This window comes from Pseudophryne corroboree, unplaced genomic scaffold (assembly GCF_028390025.1).
Source record: "Pseudophryne corroboree isolate aPseCor3 unplaced genomic scaffold, aPseCor3.hap2 scaffold_1392, whole genome shotgun sequence".
NCBI lineage: Eukaryota > Metazoa > Chordata > Amphibia > Anura > Myobatrachidae > Pseudophryne > Pseudophryne corroboree.
Window position 1 is genome coordinate 61,903 of NW_026968018.1, and position 10,582 is coordinate 72,484.

Consider the following 10,582-nt stretch of genomic DNA (forward strand, 5'->3'; position numbering starts at 1 on the left):
TGTAGGGATGGTTTTTCACCTATTACTAAATTAAACTTGCTTCATTGGAAAGGCAGCAAGATGCATCCTCATTTCAATGTCTACTGAAATAATACAGGTTGACACCAGGAAACATTAACGCCACTGTATCCTTGCTGCTTTCTCATGTGGAAGTCTGTTTATTGTGAAAACAAGGTGATATCTAATTAGCACACAGGTAAGGAATTAAGAAAATCTTTATTTAAGGGTGAAGATGTTTCTCACAAAATCGTTGCCCCAATGCATCATTGAAATTCAAGCTGGAAAGATGATTTTAATATATCACTTGTACATTTTGTATTGCTCTTCTGGTGACAATGTAGTTTGTTTTTGTCAATTACCATTTTAATAATAGGGTAAAGAAAATTAAATGGATTTTTGAAAGAAAACAATACTGTCAATATACTATTAAAACAAATTAAAATGGTAAAAGTTATTGTACTTTAAGTAAAAATAAAAGAGCCAAAATATCAATCCCAGTTTTGGATTACTTTAATTAACAAAAAAAAATGCATACAGCAGAGGATAGTTTCAATCTGCCTACCGCTGGGTTATGGGCCCAGCATGCTTCCATTGCAGTACTCTGCTGCACATGTAAGTGCAAGAGATCCTGAAGCACTCACTCATCATGGGAAAGTACCAATGTGTTTCTTCGTTGGTTGATGGAAGAAACATCTTACAAAAACTCTCCAGATTATTGACTTTTTAAAGTTTTTCTAGGAAAAGTTTTATATGAATGCTTATTAGCCTTTGTCAGTATGGACTTTTGCAAAGTGTCTCTGTGGCGCAATCAGTTAGTGTGCACGGCTATTAACCAAAAGGTTGGTGGTTCAATCCCACCCAGGGATGTAATTGACCTTGTTATCAGATTTTGGTGATCTTTAAGTAGACAAGTCAAAATTTCAAACCCCCTGTTCTGGTGTAGGGTACCTGGCCTTCTCTGATGTAATCAGAGTTAGATTTGATTCAGTGATTTTATAAAAACAGCTAGGAAGCACAATTTAGCAGTGGGTTGCAGAGAAAAAGAAATATGCTGGCAAAAAAAATCCAATTGAGTGATTAAACAGCTCTTCATTTTCTGCCTTTATTTTTATGCTAACAAATTTGTTCTCTAAAAAGTGTCCACAAAGCCAAGTCTCTGATTAACACCTTTGTAGGGATGGTTTTTCACCTATAACTAAATTAAACTTGCTTCATTGGAAAGGCAGCAAGATGCATCCTCATTTCAATGTCTACTGAAATAATACAGGTTGACACCAGGAAACATTAACGCCACTGCATCCTTGCTGCTTTCTCATTTAGAAGTCTGTTTAATGTGAAAACAAGGTGATATCTAATTAGCACACAGGTAAGGAATTAAGAAAATCTTTATTTAAGGGTGAAAATGTTTCTCACAAAATCGTTGCCCCAATGCATCATTGAAATTCAAGCTGGAAAGATGATTTTAATATATCACTTGTACATTTTGTATTGCTCTTCTGGTGACAATGTAGTTTGTTTTTGTCAATTACCATTTTAATAATAGGGTAAAGAAAATTAAGTGGATTTTTGAAAGAAAACAATACTTTTAATATACTATTAAAACAAATTAAAATGGTAAAAGTTATTGTACTGTAAGTAAAAATAAAAGAGCCAACATATCAATCCCAGTTTTGGATTACTTTAATTAACAAAAAAAAAATGCATATAGCAGAGGATAGTTTCAATCTGCCTACCTCTGGGTTATGTGCCCAGCATGCTTCCATTGCTGTACTCTGCTGCACATGTAAGTGTAATAGATCCTGAAGCACTCACTCATCATAGGGAAGGACCAATGTGTTTCTTCGTTGGTTGATGGAAGAAACATCTTACAAAAACTCTCCAGATTATTGACTTTTTAAAGTTTTTCTAGGAAACGTTTTAGATGAATGCTTATTAGCCTTTGTCAGTATGGACTTTTGCAAAGTGTCTCTGTGGCGCAATCAGTTAGTGTGTATGGCTATTAATCAAAAGGTTGGTGGTTCAATCCCACCCAGGGACGTAATTGACCTTGTTATCAGATTTTGGTGATCTTTAAGTAGACAAGTCAAAATTTCAAACCCACTCTTATGGTGTAGGGTACCTGGCCTTCTCTGATGTAATCAGAGTTAGATTTGATTCAGTGATTTTATAAAAACAGCTAGGAAGCACAATTTAGCAGTGGGTTGCAGAGAAAAAGAAATATGCTGGCAAAAAAATCCAATTGAGTGATTAAACAGCTCTTCATTTTCTGGCTTTATTTTTATGCTAACAAATTTGTTCTCTGAAAAGTGTCCACAAAGCCAAGTCTCTGATTAACACCTTTGTAAGGATGGTTTTTCACCTATTACTAAATTAAACTTGCTTCATTGGAAAGGCAGCAAGATGCATCCTCATTTCAATGTCTACTGAAATAATACAGGTTGACACCAGGAAACATTAACGCCACTGCATCCTTGCTGCTTTCTCATGTGGAAGTCTGTTTAATGTGAAAACAAGGTGATATCTAATTAGCACACAGGTAAGGAATTAAGAAAATCTTTATTTAAGGGTGAAAATGTTTCTCACAAAATCGTTGCCCCAATGCATCATTGAAATTCAAGCTGGAAAGATGATTTTAATATATCACTTGTACATTTTGTATTGCTCTTCTGGTGACAATGTAGTTTGTTTTTGTCAATTACCATTTTAATAATAGGGTAAAGAAAATTAAGTGGATTTTTAAAAGAAAACAATACTTTCAATATACTATTAAAACAAATTAAAATGGTAAAAGTTATTGTACTTTAATGAAAAATAAAAGAGCAAAAATATCAATCCCAGTTTTGATTACTTAGATTAACAAAAAAAATGCATATAGCAGAGGATAGTTTCAATCTGCCTACCTCTGGGTTATGGGCCCAGCATGCTTCTATTGCAGTACTCTGCTGCACATGTAAGTGCAAGAGATCCTGAAGCACTCACTCATCATGGGAAAGTACCAATGTGTTTCTTCGTTGGTTGATGGAAGAAACATTTTACAAAAACTCTCCAGATTATTGACTTTTTAAAGTTTTTCTAGGAAACGTTCTAGATGTATGCTTATTAGCCTTTGTCAGTATGTACTTTTTACGAAGTGTCTCTGTGGCACAATCGGTTAGTGTGTCCGGCTACTAACCAAAAGGTTGGTGGTTCAATCCCACCCAGGGACGTAATTGACCTTGTTATCAGATTTTGGTGATCTTTAAGTAGACAAGTCAAAATTTCAAACCCCCTGTTATGGTGTAGGGTACCTGGTCTTTTCTGATGTAATCAGAGTTAGATTTGATTCAGTGATTTAATAAAAACAGCTAGGAAGCACAATTTAGCAGTGGGTTGCAGAGAAAAAGAAATATGCTGGCAAAAAAAAATCCAATTGAGTGATTAAACAGCTCTTCATTTTCTGGCTTTATTTTTATGCTAACAAATTTGTTCTCTGAAAAGTGTCCACAAAGCCAAGTCTCTGATTAACACCTTTGTAGGGATGGTTTTTCACCTATTACTAAATTAAACTTGCTTCATTGGAAAGGCAGCAAGATGCATCCTCATTTCAATGTCTACTGAAATAATACAGGTTGACACCAGGAAACATTAACGCCACTGCATCCTTGCTGCTTTCTCATGTAGAAGTCTGTTTAATGTGAAAACAAGGTGATATCTAATTAGCACACAGGTAAGGAATTAAGAAAATCTTTATTTAAGGGTGAAGATGTTTCTCACAAAATCGTTGCCCCAGTGCATCATTGAAATTCAAGCTGGAAAGATGATTTTAACATATCACTTGTACATTTTGTATTGCTCTTCTGGTGACAATGTAGTTTGTTTTTGTCAATTACCCTTTTAATAATAGGGTAAAGAAAATTAAGTGGATTTTTTAAAGAAAACTATACTGTCAATATACTATTAAAACAAATTAAAATGGTAAAAGTTATTGTACTTTAATGAAAAATAAAAGAGCAAAAATATCAGTCCCAGTTTTGGATTACTTTAATTAACAAAAAAAATGCATATAGCAGAGGATAGTTTTAATCTGCCTACCTCTGGGTTATGGGCCCAGCATGCTTCCATTGCAGTACTCTGCTGCACATGTAAGTGCAAGAGATCCTGAAGCACTCACTCATCATGGGAAAGTACCAATGTGTTTCTTCGTTGGTGGATGGAAGAAACATCTTACAAAAACTCTCCAGATTATTGACTTTTTAAAGTTTTTCTAGGAAACGTTTTAGATGAATGCTTATTAGCCTTTGTCAGTATGTACTTTTGCACAGTGTCTCTGTGGTGCAATCAGTTAGTGTGTACGGCTATAAACCAAAAGGTTGCTGGTTCAATCCCACCCAGGGACGTAATTGACCTTGTTATCAGATTTTGGTGATCTTTAAGTAGACAAGTCAAAATTTCAAGCCCCCTCTTATGGTGTAGGGTACCTGGCCTTCTCTGATGTAATCAGAGTTAGATTTGATTCAGTGATTTTATAAAAACAGCTAGGAAGCACAATTTAGCAGTGGGTTGCAGAGAAAAAGAAATATGCTGGCAAAAAAATCCAATTGAGTGATTAAACAGCTCTTAATTTTCTGGCTTTATTTTTATGCTAACAAATTTGTTCTCTGAAAAGTGTCCACAAAGCCAAGTCTCTGATTAACACCTTTGTAGGGATGGTTTTTCACCTATTACTAAATTAAACTTGCTTCATTGGAAAGGCAGCAAGAAACACTAGACTAATTGGAGGTGCGCCCTAAAGCAAATTACAATGTTAGGATTAGGGGGTTCGGAAAGACCTCTAGTGTATACTGTCACGATCCGGGTATCTGGACGCCATAACTTACCTTTCAGATGCCTCCTAAGGCTGGCTCAGCGCTCCAGGACCGGATCCCATCTGTTATTCTGATGTCCCCATTCCTGCCTCCTCTCCTGTCACTCTGAGACGCTGTCACAGCGGCGCCATGTTACATCTTGAATGGCATCTCCCGCGGCCTCCGCCGCCGTCCCTGAGTTTCTGCATGCAGGATGTCAGAGTGGCGCTTATGTCAGCCGCGGCCTCCGCTGTTGCCCGCGTGGTTCAAATGTGCACTCATCAGTCTGGCGTCTCCTGTTTACTGTGGCCGGCGCCGCCATTGCTGTTAAAGTTCCCACATGGATTATCAAACCAATCTTCCCTCCAAGTGTCTGCATGGGCGCAGCCATGTTGGATTCTGTCACCTGTTCATTTCCACCAATCCGCTGTTTCCATTGTAATCTGCATAATTGCCTAGCCAATCCCTTCCTTGCTGCAGGTATAAGTATTCTGTGCCTGAGCAAGGAAGGCGTCAGTGATTTGGTTGTCAAACCTAGTTCCAGTTTGTCTCTCTCCCGTGGTTGTTTTCCAGGTTCCAGTTACCATCTCCAAACCTCCACTAAAGAGACCCGCTCTAGTCTACCACCTGCGGTGCAGCCTGACTCTCCAGTCCTCTGGGACTCATCTGTTTCCAGTTACAGATTTACCTGCTTCCAGCCTAGCTTCCAGCAGAGATCAGCTCTTCTTAAAGTGCCGGTATCATTTCCGCAGATTACCACTCACCTCCGGCACTATTATTTCACCGCTCTCAAACGCCATATATCAATCATATTTCATCGCTCTCAAGCTTCATTTATTATTTGGCTGGTTCCATCCAGCAATCCACTCCGTGCTTACATCAGTCTGGTTTCAGCCAGTACCCACAGCAGCCATTTTATCCACAGCAGCCCAGCTTTTCCTGGAACACCAGCTAGTATGATCCTGGGCTATCTCCATTGCTACAGTCGGGCCTGGTAAGGACTTTCCAACTAGAAGATAATAAGAACTGTCTCATACTACCAGAGCCCTGTGGTCCTTGTCCTCCTGTAGTACCCAGGAACTGTATTATTTCTCTGCTGATTTTATGTTTCTCTTTTATTACTGCTGTGATGCATGGAGTTTGTCAAAATAAACATCATTGACTTTTATCCTGGTTGTCGTGGGCACGCCTTCGGGCAATTCTTCTACATTTAACTTACATGTCCAGGGGTCTGATACAACCTCCCAGGTTCCACTACACCTCAGCCCCTACAACTGAGGCTGCCTCCAGTCAGCTCAGGCCCTCAGTTGTGACATATACACTGTATATACATTTTAAGATAGGAAGGTACAAATTACATATTCACATTGCATCTATGGGCTGGATTCAAATGTCCCTTTCCTCCCTCAATCGTGCCCGTCAGCAGCTATTCTATTCTATATAAGGAGCCACGAGTCGCCGCCATTTTCACTTGTGCATTGGAGATGATAGGGAGAGGACGTGCAGCGTTTTCTCAGTTTCTGTGTTCAGTGTGCTGCAAATATCTGTGCTCAGTGTGCTTGCAAATATCTGTGCTCAGTGTGCTGAAAATATCTACATTCTCTGCCTGAAAAATGCTCCATATCTGTGCTGCATTGTATTATATAGTATGAGGACAGGGCAGAATTTTGCTGACCACCAGTATATAATATATAGCAGTACGGTACAGTAGGCCACTGCTCTACCTACCTCTGTGTCGTCAAGTATACTATCCATCCATACCTGTGGTGTATTTTAGTAGTTGTGCGCACTATATATAGTAGGAGGACAGTGCAAAATTTTGCTGACCACCAGACTTCTACTTAAGTCCAATGGTGTAGGATGTGCAAAGCTGTGTGGCTGTGCATTTATTGATCAAAGCATGCATTTTTATCAAAGCATGATAAAATTGACACATAACGCAGCGTTCAATCAGCGTTAATTTATCTTCAGCTGATATCGATTGTGAATTGACGTTTCTTCTCTTCTTGTCACCTACAGGTAATTACAATTGACTACAACCACCAATCTATTCTGCTGCACTATATCTATATATGCAAAGCTAATTCTGCTGGGTAATGCAAATTGAAACATTATTGCATAGAATGTGATTTTGAAGTACTTTTTTAAAGTTTTGAATGATATAGACCCAGTTTAATCTTTGTGGAATGCCTGGTTGTTGTTTTTAAGGTAATTTATTGCCTGGCATTTGAGGGGGTGGGGTGTGGTTACAGATTTCAATTATTGGTTTCACTTGTAATAGTCTTCTACTAAAGTCCAATGGTGTAGGCTGTGCAAAGCCATTTGGCTGTGCATTTATTGATCTAAGCGTGCATTTTTATAAAAGCGTGATAAAATTGACACATAACAGCAGTGTTCAATTAGCGTTCAATCGAAGTGAAAAAGAAGGAAAACAGAAGCACACCAATCTAACAAAACAAAGAAAACTGAAGAACTAATAACAAATGTGAGTCACTTACTCCTCAGATCACTCACCTCCTGATTGTTGCATCTGATTACATAGCACAGAACTACCTTACTTGGACATTTCATAAACCATCCATTTCACCTACAAATGCCTGTATCTGTATTATTGTAATTTTGTTTTTTAAGCACAGCTGCACCAATGCAATTTTACCTGCAAACACTTAAAACATCTAACATAATTACCATTGCTTCTTAAACCTCTCACAATCCTTTCATTTCTTACACTCCAAATACATTTCTGCACCCACTTTATCTACGCTTTTGACTCATTTCATACTAAATCTACACCCCTTGAGCCTACACTGCTTTTCTCACCTGCATTTCTACAATTCTTCTGCTCGGATTCCCTTACAGTCTCCTCTCCTACTTCCACTTTCCCTCAACCTATTTACCTACTTAACACTATGTGAATGCTTTCTTATACTCCCCACATCACTCAGTGTCTACCTAATAATGTATCTTTATCCTTCCCCCCTAGTCTCCTCCACCTCCTCCTCTGTCTCCCCTCCATCCCTCTGTTTCCTTCCCCCACCTTTCCTGTTACCCCACTTTCATTCACCTCTGCCCCATGGTCCTGCTACCCCACAACTCAGCCCTGCTCCCTCTCTCCCTTCCCTGTCACCTCCCCACACCCCCATCCACATCACACTGACCTCCCTCCCTGCCCACCTCCTGCAGTTTCCCCTCCTATCTCAGGCACCCGTACCATCACTACTCTCTCATCCCTGCCCTCAAAGTTAATCCCACCTCATCGCTACAGCAACCCTGAACATCTAATTCACATCTCTCCCACAAACTCATACCCCCTATCCTGTGCCCTCTGTAATGCCAGATCCGTTTGTAACAAACTGGTCCCCACTCATGACCTTTTCATTTCCAACTCCCTACACCTACTAGCCATTACTGAAACTTGGATTACGCCCTCTGACACTACTTCTGCTGCTGCTCTCTCTGCTGGGGGCCTTACATTCACACACACCCCCCGACCTGGGGGTCGCCATGGGGGTGGTGTTGGGGTCCTTTTACCTTCTAGTTACTCCTACCAACTCATACCACCAGAACCATCCCTTATATTATCTACATTTGAGGTCCACTCCATATGTCTCTTCCAACCAGTCCATCTTAGAGTAGCTCTCATTTACCGCCCCCCTGGCACTGCTTCCAAATTCATCGACAACTTTGCTTCCTGGCTTCCTCACTTCCTCTCTTCTGACATTCCCACCATTATCCTAGGCGATTTCAACATCCCTATTGACATCCCCACACAATCCCCTGCCTCTAAACTCCTTAACCTCACCTCTTCACTTGGTCTCTCCCAGTGGACCTCCTCACCCTCCCATGTGAATGGGAGCTCACTGGATCTGGTCTTCACTCACCGCTGTGATATTTCTGATTTTTCCAACTCCCCATTTCCCCTCTCTGACCACCACCTGCTCTCCTTCAACCTATCTCTCTCGACTTCCCCATCTCAACTTCCTAAGGCTACCATCACTAAGCGTAACATTGAAGCTATTGACACCACATTCCTTTCCTCCCTGTTTGACTCACTTCTCTCTCCTATTCTCTCTCTCTCTCTCATGCCCTGAACAAGCCACTTCCACATACAATGCTTCCCTTACTTCTGCTCTTGACTCTGTTGCTCCACCAACCACTGTTCACCCTCGCAAATTAACACCTCAACCCTGGCACACCAAATGCACCAGATATCTGCAAAAATGCTCACGTACTGCTGAGCGACACTGGAGGAAATCACGCTCTAAGGCAGACTTCCTCCATTTCAAACTTATGCTCTCATCCTTCAGTGCTGCCCTTTCTCTTGCTAAACAGTCATACTTCAAGAACCTCATCTCCTCCCAGTCTTCCAACCCCCGGCGCCTCTTTGCCACTCTCAACTCACTCCTCTGCCCACCTCCACCTCGTCTCCCTTCCTCACTCTCTGCTCTTGACTTTGCCACTTACTTCACATCCAAAATTGACTCCATACGTCAGGACATCACATCACACCAGACTATCAGTAACCAGCCTTCTCCCATCCCTTACCAACCCTCCCCATCCCTCGCACCAACTCTGTCATCTTTCTCCCATGCATCTGGAGAGGAAGTCATGGCCCTCATTCGTTCCTGTCCCCTCACCACCTCCCCACTTGACCCTATCCCCTCCCGCCTCCTCTGCCACATCTCTTCTTCTGCTTGTTCCCATCTTTCCCACCTTCTCAATCTCTCCCTCTCATCAGGCACTGTCCCCTCTGCCTTCAAGCACGCTCTCATCTCTCCTATTCTTAAAAAACCTACCCTTGATCCAAACACTCTCTCCAACTACCGACCCATCTCTCTTCTCCCTTTTGCCTCCAAACTCCTTGAGCGTATTGTCTACAACCGCCTTACTTCCCTCACACTCACTGCTTGACCCATTCCAGTCTGGCTTCCGTCCTCTCCACTCCACTGAAACTGCCCTTACAAAAGTATGCAATGACCTCCATGCTGCTAAATCTAAGGGACACTACTCTCTACTTATTCTACTTGATCTCTCTGCTGCTTTTGACACTGTGGACCATCCTCTCCTACTGCAAATCCTTCACTCCATTGGTCTGCGTAACACTGCCCTCTCTTGGTTGTCGTTCTACCTTTCTGACCGTTCATTCTCTGTCTCCTCTCATGACTCCACCTCCCCCTCACTTCCACTAACTGTAGGGGTACCCCAAGGTTCTGTCCTTGGTCTTCTTCTCTCTCTATACGTCCTCACTAGGTAAGCTCATTAGTTCTTTTGGTTTCCAATATCATCTCTATGCTGATGACACTCAAATCTATCTTTCCTCTCCCCTACTCTCCTCACTCGTATCTCCAACTGTCTCTCTGCTATCTCTTCCTGGATGTCCCAGCGCTTTCTTAAACTTAACATGTCTAAGACCGAGCTGATCATCTTCCCTCCCTCCCGCATAACCTCACCTCCTACAATCTCATTATCTATTGATGGCACTACTATCTCCTCTACCCCCCAAGTGCGCTGTCTTGGAGTAATCCTTGACTCCTCCCTCTCCTTCAAACCACACATTCAGCACCTCTCACAAACCTGCCGTTTTCATCTAAAAAATATTTCCAGGATCAGACCCTTTCTGACCCAGGATGCTACTAAGACTCTTATCCACTCACTGGTCATCTCCAGACTGGACTACTGTAATCTCCTCCTGACTGGCATTCCTGACAAATACCTCTCTCCACTCCAATCTATCCTCAATGCTGCTGCCCGGCTCATTT

General features: G+C 41.3%; 1 non-coding gene across 1 annotated transcript; it reads left to right on the forward strand.

The window, feature by feature from the left end:
* The first annotated feature begins 3,132 nt into the window (after positions 1 to 3,132).
* On the forward strand, positions 3,133 to 3,206 carry TRNAS-ACU (transfer RNA serine (anticodon ACU)). Its single transcript has one exon. It is a non-coding gene; the product is annotated as a tRNA-Ser (tRNA).
* Positions 3,207 to 10,582: the final 7,376 nt, after the last annotated feature.